This window comes from Protopterus annectens, chromosome 7.part0, assembly GCF_019279795.1.
Source record: "Protopterus annectens isolate FY-2018-M chromosome 7.part0, PAN1.0, whole genome shotgun sequence".
In the NCBI taxonomy this organism is placed as follows: Eukaryota; Metazoa; Chordata; order Ceratodontiformes; family Protopteridae; genus Protopterus; species Protopterus annectens.
The window spans coordinates 805,889,153-805,914,753 of record NC_056739.1 but is presented as its reverse complement, the minus strand read 5'-3'; the positions used below and the strand labels follow the sequence as shown (position 1 = coordinate 805,914,753).

The window sequence follows — 25,601 nt, the reverse complement described above, 5'->3', positions numbered from 1 at the left end:
AAGTTTATAAAAGCTAACAGTGATAAATTAAAAGACATGTTACTAAAAGAAAAAACTTCTTATAGGTTATTTAACAATGAGAGACTTCTATGCATACAAGGAAAGATGGGTTGTACATGAAAAAAATGTGAAAGTTTATTTTGAAGTGGAAAAATGTTGGCATAAGGAATGAGTTCTATAATGAAAAGCATATTAAGTTAGAATGTAACATTTTAGATTCAAGAGGGGAATAACTTTTTGTCTTAGGTTGAAAAAGATATTAATTTACTTTACAGAAATATTTAACTAAAGGGAAAGACTGTAGAAGACCAGAGAGACATTTTTTCAAATGCGTCTTGGTCAAACTCAAAAGACAGAAATGGCAAAAGATCGAAGCGGCTTCGTTACTTTGCCATTTTCTGCACTATAGTGCGGTCTCGGAGTTGGTATTTTTAAGTATGGGGGGTATGGTAGGCAAAGCCCCCCACTTAATATAATGTTTAAAGTGTTTTTTTTTTTTTTTGGTTGGAACAGCCATTTTAAATTTCTGTTCTGACAGTTCGAAATTGTAAGCTTTCACTCACATAGGGTCGATTAATCACAGTTTGCTTTTTTTAAAGCGTTCGGTGATCTAATATAGACCCGAAAAACTGCACCCATACCTATCTCCTGCTCAATCTAATGTCCTCAGTAAAGAAAAAATAAAATGCCTCCAGTTATTCTTATTTCTCTTTAGCAAAATATGTATAATACATTCATTTTATTTTTATTGTACTGTATTCTATACTTTAACACATCAAAGTTTGTATGTACTACATGCTGCATCTTCCTCTGACAAACACCGATTGTACATATTGTTTCTCTGTAAATGTTCAGAGCCTTTCTCTCCAGGCCTCCACTGAAAATAGGCTCTTTGTGGCCCAGCAGACATCCCCAGTCATCAACATAAATAAATTACAAAAAGAGAAAAAATAATCCCTTTCTGGGGAAGCAATTAAAGTACAGGGAGATAATCATGATAAAAGTTGAGGCCATGGGTAGTAAATTTTTAGCACAAATGAAGAAATTTTGAATGCAGTGCATTTTTACTTGACATATTTTCTAGGGCTGAAATTAAATAAGAAAAAAAGACAGATGTGTGGAGATATTAAGGAAGTTAGCTACTCTGGAAGAATTAAATAAAGCTATATCTAAAGCAAGAGAAGACAGTCATTAGTATTGATTGGATTCAATACAGATTTTATAAAAATACGTATATATTACAGAAAAAAAAACATTTTTACAGGAGATCGAGTGGTCATCAAAAGATTTTAGGAATGAAAATGTCTGTAAAGCAGTGGTGAAATTCATATGGGAGAAAGATGACAGAAGAAAGTTAAAACACTGGAAATCCATAACTTTACTCAATGTGGATTAGAAGATTCTGATGTTAATATTACAAAACAGACTTAAGAGAGAGTCATACATGACGTTATGGAACAAAGGATATTTTTGAGTCAGAGATATGAATATTAAGGGAACATTAAAATTAAAGAAATTGTACAAGATATAGATGAAGATAAAGCTGAAAGGTTATTACAAGTTATGTTCAGCTTTTAACTTTATATCGTACTCCTAATTGGATAAGTTACCTTATCAGGAGAATGTACAAGAGAAAAGTTTATAGTTCTATTAATTAATGGTTGGATTAATAACGAAATACAACTCAGAAAAGGTGTTAAATAAAAGAGATGCCTGATGAGTAGAGATTTAGTTGGGTTAGTTTTAAATGCAGTTATTTGTACTCTGCAGAAGGATACTCTAAAAGCTAATACTGTACATCTTTCATTTTGAGTTATGCCAGTGATGTAGTAGCTTTAGTTAAAAAAATACTGTACAGGCAAAGTTGGTTATGCAGGACTTGAGAAAGAATTTAAGTTCTGTTCTAAAACAGAGTCTTGATAAAAGTAAATGTTATGGAATGTCATATAAGACAGGGGAAACATTTTTCTAGTAAGGGAAAATAAACTTTTAGGGATTACATTTGAGAAGAAATAATTTAACAATGGAAGAAAGTTAAGAATGAATTAAAAGAAAAATGAAGAATTTAGCATGTTTTAATTGAATTTAATAAAGCTATTTCCCAAAAGACCAACTAATATTTCAGAAATTTAAGTTATTTGGTGATTTGTTTCCAAAATGTATGGAAAAGGATTTGGGGAGTTTATTTTATTTATGTATTTTTCATTATTCATGCATTTATTTATTTTTGCAATATGGCATTCAAGATTAAATCCCATTAAGAGAGGAATTAATTATAATAAAGAGAGAAAATTATCTGTTTTTAATTAATATTTTTTTTAGTTACATATATTTTGTTTATAGATGTGTTTCGAAAAGATGGGTTAATAATATACATTCTTAGATACAAGTACTTAAGAATACCAAACAAATAGTACCCTCCAAACCCACACCTGGAGGTAAATCCCCTTTCCCATGGTTGAGGATTCAGTTTTAAACAAACCTCTGTGAAAAAAGTCACCAGTTAAAAAAACTAGCAGTGTCCCTGTTGAACTACCACATTCTCCAAAAGAATATAGCGGTGGAAAGATCCTTTGCAGTATCACACAACAGAAAAGTGGTTAAAAATGAAAAAAGGACTCTCAAAGCTGCTTCTTGTCTTAAGATATCTCTATTTGTAAATAATTTTATACAGGCTGATGAGCTCTGTTCAGATAATGGGTTAAAGCCTGTAACAACATGCACTTATCTCAATTGTTCAGAAAAGGGGTGTTCTTTGAGATATGTCCGCCCTCAGGGGTGGTGCAGTTTGTGGGGGGTGAATCGCCACTGCCTTGCCAAACAAGTTTTACCCATTTTCAAAGACTTAACAGCTACATTTTAATTGAAGTAATGAAAGATACCAAACCTACTCAAACCACAAGTGCAATAAACTGTAGTGGAAAAGCAAAATCAAGTTCATTAAAAAGCAAGTGCCTTAATCTATCATTTTCTACACTACAGTTATTTTTCCTTTGTTATAAAACCATTTTAAGTATTGTCTACATATGGATATCATCTTCCAGCAAATTACATTCACAGTTTAAACCATTATAAACTGATAAAACAAAAAGGCTTAAAAATGCTGGGTATGTTGACTTATCAATAAATACAAAGACAGAGTGTCTCAACTTTCTAGAGCCGATTCTACTGCGCTTTAGTTTTCCTTCCTCAGTTCTGCCTGCAGCAGCTGGATCTACATTCATGTGTTGATTCCTACAGCTCAGCAGTCTCCAACCTTTTTTGCACCAAGGACTGGTTTCATGCAATAACCAAAAAACTGTGGTGAAGCTGAAATGGCTACGATAATAACAAACAAAAACAATCAGCCTGGCAGCAATGGAGCCAATAAAGGAAAAATCCCACAATGTATAGTAAAATCCTCAGTTTAATAACAAATACAAATTCTATAAATAATGAATGAATTTAATGCTTTTGTTTCCTAAAACTTCATCAGAATCACATCCATTACAAACAGTGACATTTAAAAACTCTCAAAATTGCTCTCATTGGTTCATCAATTAAAAGCAAAGAAACCAATCACAATACGAATAATTAATGAACAGTGCTTTGAACAAAACAAAACTTCTCATGTAACAAAACATAAAACACTCCTAATACTTTAATGCCCTTAGTTTCATTGTAGGAACAAGGGAGTAATGATAGTTTAAACCAGGACTTAAACAAGCATCTAAATGCAGTTGCCAAGTAAGTTCACGATACTCCAACCTGGTTTTCCAGTCCCCTCCCCTCTCCTGGGGTTTAACCTGTTCAAGAACCCAAAATCTAAAATTAGTACAACTGCACTTACAAGAATGCCTAAATAAAGCATTTGTTTCTTTACTCTTGTTAATTTTATATAAATGCTCATAAATCCTTTGTTTTAGACTATGTTAGTGCTTTCTAAAGTAAAATGAAAAAAATATAAATAATAAGCCAGGTAAACATATACATTTTATATATATATATATATATATATATATATATATATATATATATATATACACACACACACACACACACACACACACACACACATACATACACACACATATATAGTGTGTGTGTGTAGATTATATACACACACAAATATATATACACACATACATACATACACATGTATATATTCTATACATACATAAATATACATACCTGTACACAAACACACATATATAGATAAGTATATGTACCTATATATCTATATTTACTTATTTATTTAACATTTGTTTACCGGGAAAATCCGACATGGAACAAAGCCAATTTTCAGTGGAGGCCTGGGAAGAAATGCTCCAGATGCATGTCTTTGTAACATGGCAGGAAACCTGAGCACCTGGAGGAAACCCACATAAACACAGGGAGGACATATAGACTCCACACAGAAGGCACTCTGGCCAAGAATAGAGCTGGAGAACCTATTGCTGTGAGGTGACAATGCTACAGCTGCACCACTGCACTGTCCATACATCTATCTATATTTATTTATTTTATTTTACGTTTGTTGGCCGGAGTGTCCAATTGAGCTGAAGCCCTTTTTCAGCGGAGACCCAGGGAGAAAAGCTCCAATATAGAAAGCATTTTAATAAAAAGAAGTTACGTACTCACCATAACATTGCATATTTGTAGTCCCTTCATTCTCACACATGGGTTCAGAGCAGATCCTCAGCTCTGACTCAGCCTATTAGCAAGCTCAAAGTCTATTAGTTGGCTCGTGGCTAGGTAGGTATCCCATGGTGCACCAGTATAATCCCCAGATCTTGTTTGCTGCTAACTATAGAGAGAAAGAACAAAAAACTATCCAGAAAGAACAATAGTAAAAGGTCTCCACTTGTTAAGAAAAATTTTTTTTGTCTCCAGATCCTTCCAGGAAGGAGGGTAGGAGGGTGGGTTCATAAGAATGAAGGGCGAGATGGACTACAAACATGGAACGTTATGGTGAGTGCATAACTTCTTTATGTTCTGTAGTCCTATCTCGCCTTGATTCTTACATATGGGACAGTGTCCCTAGCACCTTATTCTTAGGTGGCTCACAGAAAATTACTCCCGAATACTGTGGAACCAAAGGAGGCTGTACCCCTATAAGTCAAATCCAATTTGTAATAAGTAATAAAGGTGTGAGGGGTAGCCCATGTTGCCGCTCCACAAATATTATCAATTGGAACCCTGGCTTGAAAGGCTGCAGAAGTAGACTGGGATCTTGCAGAATGAGCCTTAATTTTGAATGGTAAAGGCTTACCATCGGATGAATAAATGTAGGATATACAACTGGAGATCCAATTCGAAAGGATCACTTTTGAAATTGGGAGACCTAATCTGAAGTCGGAGAAGAAAACAAAGAATTGGTTTGACTTCTTGAATTCCTTGGTCCGGTGTACTGTGTAGATTGTTGTCTGTGAACATCCAACTGATGGAATCTGTATTCTGCTGCGTTGGAATGATTAGGGATGAACAGTGGAAGCTTTATAGTTTGGTTCAAGTTGTTATGAGAGCACACCTTGGGGACAAAGGATGGATTAGTACGGAGAGATACTCTAACGTTGGGAAAAATCAAATAAGGGGGCTTGACAGACTGTGTTTGTAACTCGGATACTCGTCTAGCAGATGTGATTGCCACCAGAAACAAAGTCTTCCAAGACAGAAACTTCAACGAACACGAATGAGCTGGTTCAAAGGGTGGAGACGTTAATATGGATAGAACGAAGTTTAGATCCCATGAAGCTACCGGTTCCTGAAAGGGAGGTCTCAACAAAGTAGCACCTTTAAGAAAGGTCTTAAACAATCTGTGTGACATCAGATTGGACTCGTGTTGACCCAAATGAAAATTTGATACTGCTGCCCACTGAACCCTAATCGTGGCAGCAGCAGAACCCTGGTGAAAAAGTTCAGACAAGAATTCCAATATCACTGGAATAGCTGCAGTATATGGGTCAACATTCCTTTCTTCAGCCAAGATAGAAAACCTTTTCCATTTGCTGATGTATAACTTTCTAGTGGAGGGTTTATGTAAGAATGTGGGTCACAGCAGGTGAGAAATCATGAAGTGTGACTAGGGATGGAACTGGAGCAGCCAAGCTGTCAAATTGAGGGTGTGGAGGTTGGGATGAAAAGAGCCTGACATATGCATCAATAGATCTGGCACTGGGTCCATAGTCCATGGGTCATCTAGTAGATAAGGCCCAAGAAAGGGGAACCAAACCTGATGAGGCCAGTAAGGAGTGATGAGGATCAATTTGCTTCCCAACAGTTTCTCTTTCTGAATCACCTTGGATACGAGAAGAAAGGGCGGGAAAGCATAAAGGAGATCCAGGGGCCAATCTTGAACAAGTGCGTCTCTCAGTGACTCCCCCAGAGGGGGGATAAGGGAAAAATAGCTGCTGCATTTGGAGTTGATCAGGCTGGCGAAAAGATCGCAGCAAGGCTCTCCCCATCTGCGGAAAATCTGTTCCGCTATCTCCTGCTTCAGAGACCCCTCGTACACATCAAGACTGCCCGATTGACCTTGTCAGCTATCACGTTGGTTGTCCCCGGGATGTGTGTTGCCACTAGAAAGCACTGGGATGATATCGCCAATTTCCAAACACAAATAGCCTCTCAACAGAGTGGGCATGATCTGGTTCTGCCTTGTTTGTTGAGATACCATACTACCGACATGTTGTCCGATTGTATTGTTATCGTCCCAAGAGGAAGAAGGTTGTGGAGTGCTTGCAGCGCCAGAAGCAGTGCCCTCATCTCTATGACATTGATATGCAGGTGGGCCTCGTGATCTTGCCATATGCCTTTGACAGTCCAGCCTAGATAATGCCCCCCACCCTGTGAGGCATCCGTGGTCACAGTAGCAACGGGTTGGCAAGGAAGGAATTGAGTGTCTGTCGTTAGCTGGTTGGGTTGGCTCCACCAACAGAGGTCCTTTTTGCAAGACTCTAACAGGATGTGGTGGTATAGATGCAGTTGTTGGAAGGACCACTTGGACGATAGAAGCCACTGAAGAATCTGCATGTGTAGCCTGGCAAGAGGGACTAGTAATATGGTGGAGGCCAAAGTCCCTAGATATTTCAGCACCATCAGGGGGAAAAGATGAAGAACTTGTTGTACGAGGTTCAGTGCTCTTTCTGCTGGAAAACGAACCAACATGGCTACTGTGTCTATTTCTGCGCCTATAAAAGTCACAAACTGAGAGGGCGATAAGCAGACTTTTCCCAATTTATAGCAATCCACAAATGCACTTCGCAGGCACGATACCACTTAGCTCGAACAGAGATAAAGAAAAGTACAGTTTTGTACCTACCATAAATGTAGATGTTCGAGGATCCACATTGCTGCAGTCCTAACTATTGGGTAGTTCGCTGTCCAGTCGGCCCGAATACCAAAGTATATGGCTGACGTCGGTCAGGGCGCATTAGACTGACGTCAGTACGTCAGGGTACTAATGCGCATGACCGACGTCATATCCTCAGTCTTTTCTTGCCCCAGATGTCAGAAGACCCTAAAAGACAAGGCCTAATATACCTACACCAAAAATATGTATAATATATACAAAATCATCAGCATATAACCTCACCTACACAACCACCCCTAAACACAGAGGGGAAGGAGGGAGGGTAAATTGGACTGCAGCAATGTGGATCCTCGAACATCTACATTTATGGTAGGTACAAAACTGTACTATGTTCTTCGCTCCACATTGCTGCAGTCCTAACTATTGGGTAGAATCCCAAAGCAGAGGTAAGGGAGGCTGGCAAATCATAAAGAAGCAGGAGCTGACAACATGCCTTGCAAAATAGCTGTGGCAAAACCAGCCCTAGACTTAGAGTAGAGAGGAAGGTGATAATGCTTAGAGAAAGTATGCACTGAACTCCAAGTAGCTGCCTCCAAAATATCCTTAGTTGCCACCCCTTAGAAATGCTGTTGAAGTGGCAGTAGCCCTAGTGGAATGAGGCCTAATCCCAGCTGGAATCTCCTTGCCATGATGGGAATAACAAAATGCAATGCAAAACCCAATCCACCTAGAAATAGTTTGTTTTGACACAGGCTTGCCCTGAAACTCAAAGCAAAAGAAACAAACAACTGCTGAGACTGCCTAAAATCCTTAGTCCTGCTCAAATAATAGCAATTGCCTGTGCACATCTAAAGTGTGCAAAATCTTTTCCCCTTTATTTTGGGGATCTGCATAAAAAGTAGGCAAATGAATAGTTTGGTTTAAAGCTACACTAGAAACCACCTTAGGCATAAAAGAAGGATTAGTACGTAATGATACCCTATACTTATGAAAAATCAAAAAAGGCTCAACCGCCATAAGGGCCTGTAACTCAGAAACCCTTCTTGCAGAAGTAATAGCCAACACAAAAGCAGTCTTCCATGACAAGTATTTCAGTTCAGCAGTAGCTGCAGGCTCAAAAGGTTGTAGAGTAAGTTTCTCCAACACAAAATTGAGATCCCAAGCAGGAGTAGGAGCTCTCGTGGGGGTCTTATATTCTTTGCCCTCTAAGAAATTGCTTGAACAAAGGATGTGAAAACAATGGTGGGTCACAATCATAGTGAGCTGAAATTGCTGCAGCATGAATCTTAATGGAAGAGAAAGACAAACCTTTGTTCAATAACTCAGTAAGATATTGAAGAGCCACACTCAAATTAGGCTCTGAAATCTCCAAATTCTTTGCTGCAGTCCAAAATAAAAATCTCTTCCATTTTTCTCGTACACTTTCCTTGTACTAGGTCTTCTGGCTTCCATAATCACATTTAAAACTTGTTGAGGAAGTTGAGACCTGCTGTCTTTCAAAACAGAATATGCCAGGCTGTTAGATGAAGAGAGTGAAGCTTGACATTGAGCAGACGACCGTCCTTCTGAGACAACAGATGTGGAATCAAGGGTAAAGGCCATGGAGGCTTCTTTACCAGACTCCTCAGTAATGGGTACCAGTGCTGCGAGGCCAATCTGGAGCTATTAAAATCATCCTTGGCTTGTCTTGTCTGACCTTTAGAAGCACCTTTGGAAGAAGAGGCAGAGGTGGAAACGCATACACATGAAGATTTTTCCAACTGAAAGAAAGAGCATCCACTTTCCAAGCTGTGTGATGAAACCTCTTTGTGCAAAACTTTGGCAGCTGGTGGTTCAGTGGAGAAGCGAACAGATCTATGTCTGGAGTTCCCCAGGACACTGTCAACTTTTGAAATACATGAAGATCCAGTTTCCACTCGTGGGGATCCATGATTTGTCTGCTTAACACATCTGCTAAGGAGTTCTGTGCTCCCGGCAGAAACCTTGCCTGAAGAGTTAGTTGCAAGCTGAGCAGTCTCCCATAAAATCATTGCTTGCCTGCACAATGGGTAAGAATGTGTTCCCCTTGTTTGTTGATGTACCACATGACAGTTGTGTTGTCTGTTAGAATCAACACCTGCCCTGGAAGAAGTAACTCCTTGAAAGCCATTAATGCAAACTGGACTGCTAACATCTCCTTCATGTTGATATGTAGATGCTGTAGTCTGGCAGGCCACTTGTCTTGTATCCACTTTCCATTTAGATGAGCTCCCCAAGCAATGTCCGAGGCATCTGTCGTTAAAATCTGACTGCCTCTGGCCGGGTCACAGAGAGTCCCTTGTTTAGGTGACATTCCTGAGCCCACCACAAAAATTCTTTTTGAAGGCAAGGTATTATTTGAATGACAGTGTCCAAATCCTGGCAGTGCTGTGTCCATACATTTTTGAGATACCATTGTAGCTTCCTCATATGCAGTTTGGCATTGGGAAGCACCAGAATACAAGATGCCATGAACCCTAATGCTTGAAGGACTGTCCTTGCAGTCAGCACGGACTGATGAGATAGTTGATGGAAGTAAAGTGATAGACTCTTTTGTTTGTCCGGGGTTAAAAAGGCCATCTGGGCTGCTGTATTCAGTCTCACACCCAGAAAGCACATGTCTTGAGAGGGTACTAGACTGGACTTTATTTCGTTCACAGAATACCCTAGGCATCTTAGCACTGCTATAACATATTCCAGATGCTGTAGAAGGTCTTCCTTTTCTTGAGCCAGAATCAGGCAGTCGTCCAAGTAAGGATAGATTTGAATTCCTTGTAGCCTGAAGTAAGCTATCACTGGAGCCAGAACCTTTGTGAATACTCTGGGCAGTAGATAAGCCAAAGGGCAATGCAGAGAACTGATAATGAGAATTTCCAGCTCGAAAACGCAGATACTTCCTGCAACTTAGTCTTATAGGCACATGAAGGTAAGCTTCCTTGAGATCTAAAGTTACCATCCAGTGATCTTTGCCCAGCAGAGGTAAAAGCTGTTGTAACGTCAACATCTTGAACTTGGGAATGTCCAGATAAGTGTTGAGGATAGATAAATCCAAAATTGGTCTCCACGTGTTCCCCTTCTTTGGTACTAGGAACAGGCGAGAATAAAATCCTAGGCCCCTTTGTGATACAGGGACTGGCTGAATGGCCCCTATTTGGAGTAACTGAGAAATTTGCTTGTGAGCCTCTTTCCTTTGTGGAGGAGGAACGTCTGGCATGCCTTTGAAAGGGGCAATGTATGGAAATAAAACCTGTAACCGTGGTGAATGATATCCAACACCCATCTGTCTTGAGTAATTAAATCCCAATTTTCTTTGAAAAGAGACAGTCTTCCTCCCAAAGGAGCTGCCAGGCGAGAATCTACTGGCAGCTGAAAAGGCAGGTCATTGGGTCTGTTTACGAAAGGACTGACCCCTGCCCTCACCAGAAGTCTGAGCAGGTGAACTCCCTGTTCTAGGCCTAAAAGAACCTTGAGCTCTGCCCCTACCACGTCTAGACCTACCCCTAGACTGGGAATCATAAGCAGGATATGTCCATCCCTTAGTAGGCCAATTTCTACTAAACTTGGTGGCTGCACCTGCAAAAATCTTTAACAGTTTGCATAGACTTAGCTTTGTCCTCCATTTTCTTTAAAACTGCTTCCACAGGCGAACCAAACAACACATCAGACTGTAAAGGAGCATCCAAAATCCTTGTCTTAACATGCTCAGCTAAATTCTGATCCCTCAACCAGGCATGCCTGCGAAGAACAGAACTAGTGGCAGCCACCCTCGAGGAGGCCTGTACAGCATCAAAACCACATTGCAAAGAATGCTTACCCACTTGTTCAGACACATGAACTAAATCCAGCAACTCTTTACACTCAATACCTTCCGCCAAAGCATCCACCTTAGATTTCAATTGTGAAAGGAGATAATTTTGATATTTTAGCATGTGAAACTGACAATTCAACGCCCTCATGGCTAAAGTGGAAGAAGTATATACTTTCTTTCCCCATCTATCCAAAGCCCTTGCCTCTTTATCAGTGGGAACAGGGTTTTTAACAACAGAGGCCTTAACACCTTTAGGTCCCTGAGAAGCAGTCTCCGGGTCTGCCGTAGGACTCTTAAAAAGATACTTATGAGCTTCAGGCACCCTATAGTACCTATCAGGTTTAACAGGAGCAGGAGGCAAGGAATCAGGGTTCAGGGAAGCCTCTGCAAAAACATCTTCTACCACATTCAACACAGGAGGTATAGCTAAGGGCCTATGCTGGGGTAAAAACAAGAATTCCCTAAGCCTTTTCCTAGAATCAGAGTAATCTTGGCCTTCCCATTTAAAGTGCTCCCTCATGGAATGCAGAGTCTCTGAAAATGAGAAATCCTCAGGAGGAGAAGCTGTAGGAGTGGAATCATCCACATCAGAATCAGAATAAGGAGGATACTCCTGCAAGTCTTCCAGAAGACTCAGAAGCCTCTGAACACTGTTCAAAACTCTCAAACTCAGGTTCCACCCTAGGCCTCTTATCAGGAGGGGGCATAGAACCTCTAATCAGAGTAATTAAATCTTCTGCCATTTTAAGCATATGTTTCTTAGGCACAGAACCTGAAGTGCTAGGAGAAGCCCCCACTAAAGCTAAACTTGGCCTACCTCTCAAAGAAGTTTTGGAAACAGAAGGAGAGGCTCTAACTACCTTGGGAAGAGGGAAGAACAGTTACCTGAGAAGCCCCTCAGCCTGGCCTACCTCCTGAGAAGGCACATCCTGCAATAGTAAAGTCTCTGCCTGAGACTCCAAGGAAACTCCTGGCAAAACCTCTGGCTCCACTGAGCCTTCTAAAGAACCGCCGTCCAAGACTGCCGTGTCATCAACTCTAGGCTTCGCTGTTTTGTCCTTGCGCTTTTGGGCCGGGCCGGAGCATCCGGCGGCATTTTATAATTACGCTTCCCAAACACTAACCTGGCACAGTCTAACCTTCTCTTAATAGTGCGTTTGTTAAATCTAGCACAAGGCGGCATCCAACAACGTCGTGCTCAGGCCCTAAACAAGGTATACACAAGGTATGGTAATCCCTATGAGGTATCTGTTTCCCACAAGAAATACAGTTATTCACTTTTTCTGACATCCGGTTAAATACTGAGGCAAGAAAAACAAAATGTTCTAACGGGTACTTAGCCAACTTTGATTCGGTCTGAAACTCCGGCTTCAGAAAATTTCAGAACGCCAACCTGCACTCGCAAAACTGCTTCTGCATCGGACCATGCGGCAAAAAAGACTGAGGATATGACGTCGGTCATGCGCATTAGTACCCTGACGTACTGACGTCAGTCTAATGCGCCCTGACCGACGTCAGCCATATACTTTGGTATTCGGGCCGACTGGACAGCGGACTACCCAATAGTTAGGACTGCAGCAATGTGGAACGAAGAACATCTGATGTTAACTGACGTTAATTTTTATTTTATAATCCAACAAAGAAACGTACCAAGTGAAAACAATACAAGTTTAGAGAATCAGGTTAAGCGCTTTCATCTGATTAGTTCAGACTTCCTCAGAACCAATAAGGACATTGTGGAAATTACATTTATACCACAATTTGGCGCCAACAATAATTAATTATACTGTGGATTGAATAATCTTAAAATATATACTTTGTATAAGTATAAGTGAATTATGCAAAATGTTGTAAGTATATATGAAGTATTCACCTATAAATTACCTAATATATATGATTATGATTAGGGGTAGCTAGACCCAATAAAGAAATAAATCAACATGAGAACAGAAGGGTATGTGTCATCATGTTCAATGCATATACCAACATTGTTAAAGAGATTTTACGCAAACATTGGGAATTATTAACTAATACAGAGATGATACGTCCAATAGTCGGGAACCATCCAGTAGTAGTATTAAAAACATCCAAAAATATCAAAAAGATATTGGAAAGTGGATTATATATAAAGAACACAAATAAAGAAAAAAAGGGCACCAGAAAATGTGGTTTATGCCGACAATGTAAACACATTAATGAGAGCAAAATTATCTTTCTCAACAATGGTATAAAAAGTAAGTGTAGATGCGTAGCAGGAAATTGCAATACTCAGAGGGTGGTATATCTCGCTAGTTGCACCTGCTGCTCAGCTTATTACGTTGGGAAGACTGAAAGAAAATTAAAAACTCGCATCTACGAGCATATGTATAAAGTGGAAAAAGGTGATAAGAAAAATGCACTCAGCAAACATGCAATTGATAAGGGGAAAGAAATAGAAGTTATGTTCTTACCATAACGTTCCATGTTAGTTGTCTTCTTCTCGCCTTCTTCTTGCTGGATGGGTTCGGAGCCGACCTCGGCTCCGACTCGGCCACTCTAAAAGCTCGAGAGTTGGTTCCACCGGCTCGAGGCTCCCCTTATATCCCACAATGCTAGGCGAGAGTTACCTCAGATCTCGTTTGTAAGCTAACCCCAGCTTATAATAGTAACAGAATAACTCTAAAACAGAGTCCACCTCTAACAACAGGAAGAAAGAAGGGTGACCTACATCCTGATCCAGGAAATATGCACAACAGCATATGCCTAAGAAAGAGGTGGTAGAAAGAGAGGTCACGATCACAACTCCTCTAGGTCTGTCCAGGCCAGGGGAAGGAGGGTGGGGCGAAGAAGAAGCTGAGAAGAAGACAACTAACATGGAGCGTTATGGTAAGAACATAACTTCTATATGTTAAGTTGTCTATCTCTTCATTCTTGCTGGATGGGACAGCGTCCCTAGCACCTTGTCCCGGGTGGCCTAACGGAACAGACTCCTGAGAACAGTGGAACCAAAATTAGCTCTATGCCTAGAAGCTAAATCCAACTTATAATGAGAAATAAAAGTGTGAGGAGTAGCCCAAGTAGCCGCTGCACAAATGGTGTCAATAGGCAGTCTGTCTTGGAAGGCTAAAGAAGTAGCCAAAGCTCTGGTGGAATGGGCTTTAGGTTTATTAGGCAATTTTGTTGTCTAATTTCATATACCAGGAAATCAAAGATGTTAGCCATCTGGATAATGATACCTTAGCAACCGAAAGTCCCTTTCTGCTTTCCGCATAGGAGACAAACAGCTGATCAGATTTTTTTCTGAATTGTTTTGTTCTATCCAAGTAGTACCTCAATTGACGATGAACATCCAGGCAGTGTAATTTTTGTTCAGACCTATTGGAATACTCTGGAAAAAAGACAGGGAGGTCAATGCTTTGGTTTAGATTTGATGTCGAGACCACCTTAGGCAAAAAGGACGGGTTAGTTCGTAAGGATACTCTGTCCTTATGAAACAAAAGATAAGGAGGACGACAACTGAGTGCTTGAAGCTCTGAAATTCTTCTAGCGGATGTAATAGCTACCAGAAAAAGAGTTTTCCATGATAACAATTTTAAGGAACAGGAAGCTGCAGGTTCGAAAGGGGGGAGAATCAAAGAAGCAAGAACTAAATTTAGGTCCCAAGGAGAAGGAGGATTTCTTATAGGAGGTCTGAGAAGAAAAACTCCTTTCAAAAAGGCTTTGCAGAGTTTGTGGGACATTAGGGCAGATTCAGAAATACCCACATGAAAGTTAGAAATAGCTGCCAATTGAACTTTAAGTGTAGAGGGAGATGAACCTGCATGGAAGAGTTCAGCTAGAAAATCAAGGACTAGTTGGATGGAAGCGGTGAAAGGATCTATGTCCTTTCCTTGAGCCCAATATGTGAAGCGTTTCCACTTACTCAAATAAATCTTCCTAGTGGAAGATTTATGGGAAGCTATCAATATATCTCTAACAGAGTGAGATAATTGAGGAAGCCTGGCTAAGGTTGGAACTGGAGGAACCAAGCAGTGAGGTTCAGAGAGGGAGGAGCGATGAAACTGACCCGACTGATGGATCAAAAGATCTGGAACTAGGTCCAGATTCCACGGTCGCTCCAAGAGAAAACGATGTAGAAAGGGGAACCACACTTGTCAAGGCCAGTAAGGAGCAATGAGGATCAATGAAGCCTTCTGAGCGATAGCTTTCTGAATTACTTGAGAGATCAGTGGGAAAGGAGGAAATGCATACAGAAGTCCCCGGGGCCAAATTTGGACTAGAGCGTGTCTGCTGGGTTGGCCTGGTAAAGGGAATAGAGTGAAATATTCTCTGCACTTGCTGTTTTGGGGAGTAGCAAAAAGATCGCAGCAAGGCTGACCCCACTTGAGAAAAATTTCTCTCACTACAGAGTCTTTCAGAGACCACTCGTGAGGCATGAGAATAGCTCTGCTCAACTTGTCCGCAATATGATTGGACTTCCGGGATGTGCGTTGCTATCAGAAAGCGCTGAGAAGAAATCGCCCATTGCCACAGTCTGAGTGCTTCGACACAGGGATATGATCTGGTTCCGCCTTGTTTGTTGATGTACCACACTACAGACATATTGTCTGTCTGGATTGCAATTGTTCCCAAGGGAAGAGAGTCTTGAAGGGCTTGCAACGCTAAAAGCACTGCTCTCATCTCCAGAACATTGATGTGCAAGTGGCATTCGTTTGGTTGCCATGTGCCCTGGACTGTCCTGCCCTGATAATGCCCCCACCCGATCAGGAGGCATCCGTTGTCAATGTAGCAACCGGAGGAGGTGGAACAAAAGATCTTCCCGACAGGAGATGGGGAAGACATCCACCACATGAGATGCTTTTGCACGCTGCGTGATCACAATGGTGTGAGACATTGGAAGTTCCTGGTATGACCATTGAGTAAAAGCATCCACTGAAGGATCCGCATGTGGTATCTGGCTAATGGAAGGAGAGGTATGGCCGCCATAATTCCCAACACCTTTAGAACTAACCTGGCTTTGATTCTGTTGTTCTTCAGAAGGAGTGATACCAATTTGTGAATGTCTGATATCCTTTGATGTGTTACCCTTGCAGACATGTTTATTGTATCTAGATTTGCCTATGTAGGTAATAGTACGACAAGGCGACAAAACAGACTTTTCGCAATTCATTGAAATACCCAGCTTTTGACAAGCGAAAAGTGTAATCTCTGGCCATCAGAAGGAGATGCTTGGTGGGAGCTGTGAGGAGCCAGTCGTCCAAATATGGAAACACCTGGAATCCTTGTCGTCTCAGGTGAGAAGCTACCACTGCCATGCATTTGGTAAACACCGGGGCAGTGGTGAGACCAAAGGGCAGGGCTCTGAACTGAAAATGACTGGTTCCCAGCCTGAAGCGGAGGAATCTTCTGGAGCGTCTGTTCATTTTATGTGATAGCACGCATCCGAAGGTCTATAGAGCACATCCAGTTTCCTTTGCCCAAAGGGAAGGATGGATTGCAGCGTGACCATCCGAAATCTTGTTTTCTTGACTGATTTGTTCAAGACACTGAGATCCAATATCGGTCTCCAGTCCCCTGTTTTCTTTGGAACTAAAAAGAACCTTGAGTAGATTCCGGATCCTTGTTGGTCTGCTGGCACTGGCTGAATTGCTCTTTTTGCAAGCAGTTTTGAAATTTCCAAAGCTGCTAGATCCTTTGCGCGGGTGGGACATCTGGAAGGGATTTTTTTGACTGACTTGGAAAGCGAAGAAAGGGGATAGAATAGCCTTCGGAAATGATGGACTGTACCCATTTGTCTTGAGTTAGGGATAGCCAGGCTTCTGGGTACAGTGACAATCTTCCCCCGACTGCCTCCGAAGATGGGCAGTCAGGCAACACCTCAGGGATGCTGAAAGGGCTTGTCAGGAAGGCTTCGATTGCCCTGGTTCTGCGGACCCCCTGCCTCTAGGGCGACGTCTACCATTGTTATTCCCACCTCTGCCTTTGGTAGGAAAACGACTCTGTTTACGGAACCACATCTTTCCACCCTTCTGGCCTTTGGGGTAAGGCCTGGAAGGAGTCGAAAAACGGACTCCGACGGCAGAAAGGGTCTTGCCATCAGTCTCGCACCTAGTCAGGGTTTCTTTCACTTGAGGACCAAAGAGATGATCCATCAAAAGGGAGTTCGTGAAAGACGTCTTGAAAGGGTCCATAAAATTGCATAGCCGCATCCAGGCGTGCCTACGTAAGGCCACACCTGTCCCTGCGGCTCTGCTCGCTCCATCAGCCGCGTAGAGGAGGCATGGAGGAGTTGGATATGGAATTAAGGGTAGCCAGCTGCGTGTTCATTTTGTCTTGGAAACCCGCAGCTGTAGGATCCTTTAACATTTCACTCGCTTCCTTGATAAAGTCCCTTTGAAGACGAGTGAAATGGCACAGGTAGTTCAGCGAGCATGGTAAATGTCGCTGAGGAGAACATCCGCTTCCCGTACCTATCCATGGACCTAGATTCCTTGTTAGGTGGATGGACAGGTACTGAAGGATCAGCTAGTTCCTTCTTTGTGGCAGCAGCTACCACCATAGCATCCACAGAAACTCCTTTTGTTAAAATTGTTTGTCTGCTGGAGCTGTTATGAACTTAGAGGGTCTCCTGGGAGTGGGATCCACTGAATCAGGAGCCGTCCATGCCTTCTTAGCAACCACCTGCATGAGGGGGTCGAAGGGGGGGACACCCAGGAGGTGGAAGGACGAGAGCCAAACGCCTCAAGATACACAGGTTCGTCCTCCGAAGGGTTGAGGGCTGGCCAATTTCCCCTCTGTTTCAGGATCTCCAGAATGTCTGCAAATGAGACATCTTCAGAAGGGGAACGGGGAACCCTCAGAATCATCCAAATCTGTGTCTGGCGTGATGGACTCAGGTGAGTCAATGTGTTTCCTCTTACACTTCCTCTTCCGAGGGGCTCTTCTGCCAAATCAGGAGAGGCCTCGAAGAGGATGAAATCCCCACAGGGGCTCCTGAGGAGCTGGCTCTCTGCGGTCGGGATGAGGGAGTGAGTCGACTTAGCCTGAGGCACCATAGAGGGAGGGGCGGACGGAGCAGACTGTGGCGTAGAGCCAGGCTCTAACACACTCCGCATGACCTCGAATGCACCCCTGTCAGGCAGAGCCAGAGGTCCCCGCCGAGAGCTAAGAACCCCCGGCACCGACAGTGATGGCTCCGAGACCGATGTCGGAGCCGAACTCACCAGCGCCCGAAGCCCGAGGGAGAGGGTGGGACAAGGGTCGATGCCACTCACCCCTCGAGCCGACGAGGGGAAGTCCGGCGCCGAGATTCTTCCAAAGAAGAAAACAGAGCCGACGACGGAGCCGAAGACAATTGTATCGGCTCCGACGTAATCACAGTCTCGATTCCGAACGACCCGGCTCGAACTCAAGAGAGTCGAAGGAGGAATGTGTTGATGGACCGGGGCAGGCATCACCTGATGAGTCGGGCTCTGAAGCATCTGGGCCAGTGCCTCGGACTTAAGTAGTCGACTCACTACCCTCTGAAGGTCATGATCCGACAACCTCGATGACCTAGAGGTGAGATCTTTAGCTCCGTTCAGACAGCAGGGGAGATCCTGGAGCGAATGAACGGAGCCAAGAGATGGTGACCTGGACCTCTTCCTGGTTGTCGGCTCCGAAGGTCTGGTCGGAGCCGACACGGGAACTCTATAACCTCGGCTCCGGCGGAGCCGAAGCCACAGAAACTGTGGACTGAGACTTATCGGCTCCAGACGGAGCCGATGAAGGCAAAGGTTGAAAAACCTTAGGTCTCGGCTCAGTAGCGGGCCGAAGACCTAGATGCCTTAGAGGGCTTCCTGTTGAAACAGACAGGGAATCCTCTGGCTTCAGTAAGCCTCTAAGAATTAATTTATTCTTTCTTTCCTGCAGGACCCTGGGGCTGAAGCCATGGCACACAGCACAGGAGTCCTGCAGGTGCAAAAACCCAGACAATAGACACAAGAAGTGTGGCGTCTGTCAGAGACATTTTCTGACAGCACGCATCACACTTCTTGAATCGGAGACCTTTGCTTCTTTAGACATTTTGTCTGAACAGGTGTACACAAACACACACACAAACACACTAGTTATACCCTGTCAGGTTAATACAATAAAAAAGTAGTAATACTAGTAATCAAAACTAGAATAAACACACACTCCACTAGGAAGGAAAGGCCTATAGGCCCAAGGGAAGAACCAAAGTTCTTGGGGAAAAAAAGGAAATTTTTCGGTTAGGGAATAAAAGTTTTCTAACCAACACTAACTAAGTAAAAATATTAACTTAAAGGGGTTTTTAAAGACTAATTTTCACAAGAAAATAGTACTCACCAGGAACCGGTAGAAACAACCAACCTTGAAGCTGTAGCGGCAAACGAGATCTGAGGTAACTCTCGCCTAGCATTGTGGGATATAAGGGGAGCCTCGAGCCGGTGGAACCAACTCTCGAGCTTTTAGAGTGGCTGAGTCAGAGCCGAGGTCGGCTCCGAACCCATCCAGCAAGAATGAAGGCGAGATAGACAACTTAACATCATACATTCACATTCACAATTATAGACAAAGTTGAGAATACACTAGATAAAGGCAATTGGAAAGTATATCTTAGCTTATTAGAAAGCAAGTGGCAGATTATATTAGATGCTACAACCCCCCCAGGTATTAATGAATACATTAGTTTAAAACCTTTCTTATTAAGGAAATAAGATTAATTTAGTATCATATAGAAGTCTAGCTATATATATTTTTCATATACAAACATTTAATACACAAGTAATTTATTATATAAGTAATTTAGTTGTGGAATAGGTTCTCTTTAAAATGATTTTTAAAATATGTTTTTTAAAAAAATGTTTTTTAAATGTTTTTTTAATTTTTATATAGTGGTTAATTTATATAATACATCTGTATCATATATATTAGGTAATTTATAGGTGAATACTTCATATATACTTACAACATTTTGCATAATTCACTTATACAAAGTATATATTTTAAGATTATTCAATCCACAGTATAATTAATTATTGTTGGCGCCAAATTGTGGTATAAATGTAATTTCCACAATGTCCTTATTGGTTCTGAGGAAGTCTGAACTAATCAGATGAAAGCGCTTAACCCGATTCTCTAAACTTGTATTGTTTTCACTTGGTACGTTTCTTTGTTGGATTATAAAATAAAAATTAACGTCAGTTAACATCAGTTTCTTTATCTCTGTTCGAGCTAAGTGGTATCGTGCCTGCGAAGTGCATTTGTGGGTTGCTGTTACTGTTTTATTCTTGGTCAATTTATAGCAATCCCCAACTGGGCACAAAGTTGGATAGTGGAGTCTCTGGTTTGAAGAAGTAGATGCCTGGTGGAGACAGTCAGGAGCCAGTCGTCCAGATATGGAAACACTTGGAAATCTAGACATCTCAGGTGAGCTGTCACTACTGCCATACAACTGGTGAACACCCTGGGGGCTGTGGTGAGACCAAAGGGCAGAGCACGAAATTGGTAGTGACTGGCTCCCAACCGGAAGCGTAGATGGCTCCTCGAAGCTCTGTCCATTTTTATGTGGTAGTACGCATCTTGGAGGTCTAGTGAGTACATCCAAGGGTCTTTCCCTAATACAGAAAGTATAGACTGCAGTGTCACTATCCGGAACTTGTCCTTTATGGATTTGTTTAATTTGCTGAGGTCCAAGATGGGGCTCCAGTCCCCTGTACGTTTTGGCACTAAAAAGAATCTGGAGTAAGTTCCAAATCCTACCTGGTCTGCGGGGACGGTTTGGAGCAACTTGCTCACTTCTACAGTTGTTTGATCCCTGTGATTGGGTGGAACATCTGGGATCCCCTTGGGAACATGAAGTTAAAAAGAGAAAAAGGGTATGGAGTAACCTCTGGTGATAATTCTTTGTATCCATTTATCTCGGATGATACTTAGCCAGGCTTCTAGACACAAAGAAATGCGACCCCCGACTGGCTCCAGAAAAGCACAGTCGGGCGCCACATCAGGAGTGCTGATACGGCCAGCCTCTAAACGAATTGCAGCCTCCCTGGTTTTGCGGTCCACCCCTGCCTCTAGGGCGACGTCTACCATTTGCTCCTCCTACTCTGCCTCTGAAGGAGGAGTCACCCTGTGCATCCTGGAAAAACCTCTGGGACTTCTTGAACCACATTTTACCACCTCTCTGACCCTTGGGGTATGGTCTAGAGGGACAGTAAAACGTACTCCCATGGCAGAGATAGTTTTCCCTTCTTACTCGCACCTGGTGTGTCTTTTACCTTAGGTCCACAAGGGAGAACTGTCAAAGAAGACTTTGGTAAAGGTAGACTTGAACGGTTCCGCAAAATTACACAAGTGCATCCAGGAGTGCCTTCTAAGGGAAACTCCCGAACCCGCTGCCATGCTCACTCAATCGGCTGCATAAGAACTCAGCCTCATGGACGAGTTAACAATGGAATTCAAAGTGGACAACTGAGTAGACACCTTATCAGAGATTTCTTCTGTAGATCTACATTGTAGAGCGTCTCTCCTAACTCAAGAAGATCTCTCTGAAGCCTTGTAAAATGTGTTCGGTAGTTCAGTGATCAGTGTGAATGCCGCTGACGAAAAGATACGCTTCCGGTACCTGTCCATCGTTCGAGACTCCTTGTTCCGCACCTGGACAGATGAAGTCTCTGCTAATTCCTTCTTAGTGGCCACTGCCACTACCATGGCATCTACAGGAACACCCTTGAATAAAAATTCCTTCTCCTTGGGGGCTGACAAAAATGTATTGGGTCTCCTGGGGACTGGCTCCATGGCATCAGGAGTTTCCCACACCTTTCAACTAAAAAGATCTAAAAGTTAGTCAAAATGTGGAGACACCCAAGAGGCTGAAGGTTGAGACCCAAAAGCCTTAAGGTACACCGACTCCTCATTAGAGGGGGTAACAGTGGGCCAGCCACACCTCTGTTTATGGATCTCTAAGATGTCAATGAGGGAGACATCAGACGATGACTTGGGGGATCCTTCTGACTCCTCGAGGTCAGTGTCTGAGGTAAGACACTCATCCTGGGAGTCTACATGCTTCCTCTTGCATGTCCTCTTCCAAGGGGCTCCTCAGGAGGGTATTCCGGGGAGGTCTCAGAAGAGTGGGGGCCACCAGACGGGGGCTCCTGAATCTATGGGTCTCTGCTGTCTAGAGAGGGAGTAGGTGCTGAGACGGAGGTCGGTGCCCAAGGGGGGAAGAGTGTCGGTACCCCTGGGTGGAGCTGATGATCAGGACAGCACACTCCTCATCATCTCGAAGGCTGACCTCTCTGGCTCCGAAGACCTCCCCGGTTCCGAGGAGACTGAGGAAGCCATCGGCTCAGAGATAGATGTAGGGTCCGAGCTCACCCTAGCAGACGCACCGAGAGGGAGACTCTGAACTGAAGAGGTCCATTTCCAGGTGTCCCTGTCAGGGCCGACTATGGAGCTTCGGCTCCTAGACACCATGGACGGCACTAAATGTGTCAGAGCAGAACCCAGCTCCAAGACAACCGCGGGGGGGGGGGTGGAACCGAGGGTTACACAACTAGCGGTACCGAGCACTCCAGCTCCGAATGCCCAGCACGGCTTGGAGGAACCACAGAAGGGGAAATGGACTCAAGTGGCTCTGGGACCGACTGGATTGGAGCCAACAGCATTTTGGGTAAGGCAGACAACTTCAGGAGTCTCAGCACTACTCCCTCCACATCTTCTGATAGGTTATTGGAAGATCTGGAAGACAGTGTGGGAGATATAGACCTCTGCAAGATAAGGGACCTTAAAGTTGGGGAGACCGGCAAAGGATATCTGGACTGGCGCCAATGTCTGCTATCAGTGGTTGGCTCCAAACTGCCTGGGGCCGATACTGTAGACATACTAAGTACGCCCACAATTGGTTCCGAAATCAGTGGAGCTGAGCAGGGAGAAGACTTGTCTGGTTTCGACATTTTGGGAGGCAGTTCAGAGGCACCAGATGGCGCCGGGGAATGTCTCTTGGAAGGTTTAGCCTTTTCTTTTTTAGATCCATGCGATTTAGAGAAGGAAGACTAACTGGCCAAGTCTTCCTCAAAGGAAGGCTTAAGGAGACCTTTTAATATAGTTTATTCTTCCACTCCTGTAATACCCTGGCACTAAAAGAATGGCAAAACAAACAGGTTTCTTGTAAATGGATGGCTCCGAGGCAATACAACAGTTACTGTGGCCATCGGTAATAGACATCTTTTGCGAGCAATTCACACATTTCTTAAACCCCGAGGGTTTATGATATTTTGCCTCTTTAGACATGGCACTGATGATGCAGCAAAAAGACATAAGCTAAGCACACACAGAAGAATAGGTCCTCCAACTAAAACGGGCCTAGCCCTTACCGTACTAACGATCACACGACCACGAGGACTAGGTCCTCTAACTCAAACGGGCCTAACCCTGGGTAGAGAAGAAAGGGAGAAACCTAGGTCCTCCAACTCAAATGGACCTAGAAAAGAGGATAGTAAAGGTCTGAAACTACCAAATATACTGACACACACACACAAGGTAAAAGCCTCTATACAAATTCTATGCCATAAAATCAAAAATGGTTCAAATGTCAAGAACCCTTGTCAACTAAGGTAAATATCCGACAAATAACTCAGTAGATTACTCTAAAAATAACTAAGCTAATAACACCGCACAGTAAAGAACACTAACTAGCTAAGCTAATAACGCACATTAAAGAACGCTATACACAGAAGGTTAAATTGAGCGCAAAGCGAGCCTTAACAGCAAGCACTAATTATCAAACTTATCAACTTCCAATTGTCTAAGCTAATCTAGAACTAGGGGCAAAACGCCCTTCAAATACAACAAAACTGGCACACAGGATACCAAGGAGAACAAGGCCAATGGCCAACCAGTTAACAATAATTCACTAAATAGAAGAAAAAAGGTACTTCAGCAGACTAAAACTACTCTAGCAAAGGCTATATAACTTGAAAAGTTAAGCTGTAATACAGAAAAAGTAGCAAAATGCACTAAACTTAGCCACGGCCAAGAAGAAGTACATCTGAACTCGTAGACGCAGCAAACGAGATCTGGGAGATTATACTGATACACCATGGGATACCTACCTAGCCACGAGCCAACTAGAAGACTTTGAGCTTGCTAATAGGCAGAGTCGGAGCCAAACCCATGTGTAAGAAGGAAGGCGAGATAGGACTGCAGAACATCAGTAATTACACTCAGAAATATACAAAAAGGTTATCATTCTGGTAAAGTAGTTAACAATATTAAACAATACAAATCAAAAAAGATAAAAATTGTAAAATACAAAGCTAAATGTTTTAGTTTCAGTAGGTTAGGCAATCTAACAATACTAAGTAGAGTATAGACAATACTGCAGAAGAATTTTTTAGGAAGTAAAAGGGAGTAAGTTATGTTAGGTGGTGTGCAATTGTTATACAGTTCAAAGTGAGTTGGTTGTGGTCAAGGTGGTTGTGAACAGTGGCAGGTCCAATGTTTTTTAAAGTAGTCTTTGGTAACCAATTAAATTGTTTGAGGTGAGTAAGGTTCCTTATTTCCAGTGGGAGTTTGTTCCATACAATTGAGGGATGATAGGTATATAGATTGCAGCCTGCCTTGGAATTGGGTTTATGAACCTTTAACAGATCTGGGGTTGCACTTCGGAGATGCCTGGTAGGGCAATAGTTAGAGATGAGAGGTGACAGAGCAGGACAGAAGGCTGGCTGATATAGAATGGAGTGAATAATTTGCAGCTGATGAAGAAGCAGGTGAGGTAGTTTGAGCCAGTTTAGGTATTTTAGGGAGAGACAGTGGTGAGATTTATATGTTTATTGAGCAGCATATCTTGTTAGGTTGATTCAAGTTTGGTAAATAGGGATGTACCTAGATTAGTGAGTATTTGGGAACAGCAAGTTAAACATGGTAGATGGTATGCATGAGTAAGAGTAATTCTAGCTTCTGTTATGAGGAATTTGTTGTTCCTGTATAGGAGTCCTAGCTTCTGATGTTTTTTTTTTGATACAGTTGTACATGTATAAATCAAATTTTAGTTGACAGTCAATGGTAATGCCAAGTAGTTTTGTTCTTGATTCAAGTTTTATGGGAGTATTGTTTAGGGACATTATGGAAAAGGATGTTTTGATGTGGTTACTAGTTTTAGGGAGAAAAAGTAAAAATTTTGTTTTTGTACGGTTAAAAATGAGCTGGTTAATTGTGAGCCATGCTTCTACTGAGTTAAAGGAAGCCTGGGTAGTTGAAAGGAGTGCAGAAGGTGAATTTGCAATAGTAATGACTGTAAAATCATCTGTGTATTGGGCAATACTTGACTGAGGACAAGAGGAGTAAAGTGTGTTGGTGAAAATATTAGAGAGTAGTGGTCCAAGAATGGATCCTTGAGGGACACCTGTTCAAACAGGAAAGGGGGTAGATAGTACACTGTCCCATCTCACTGACTTGCAGTCTGTCAGAGAGATCTCACTGACTAATGAGACTGCCAAA

The 25,601-nt window shown here is 42.5% G+C and overlaps 1 protein-coding gene across 1 annotated transcript in view; it reads right to left on the bottom strand.

Annotated features, from left to right (window-relative positions):
- Positions 1-25,601, bottom strand: part of LOC122806703 (polyamine-transporting ATPase 13A3-like) — a gene marked incomplete in the record, with an annotated part of 1,429,840 nt that overhangs the window by 1,325,352 nt on the left and 78,887 nt on the right.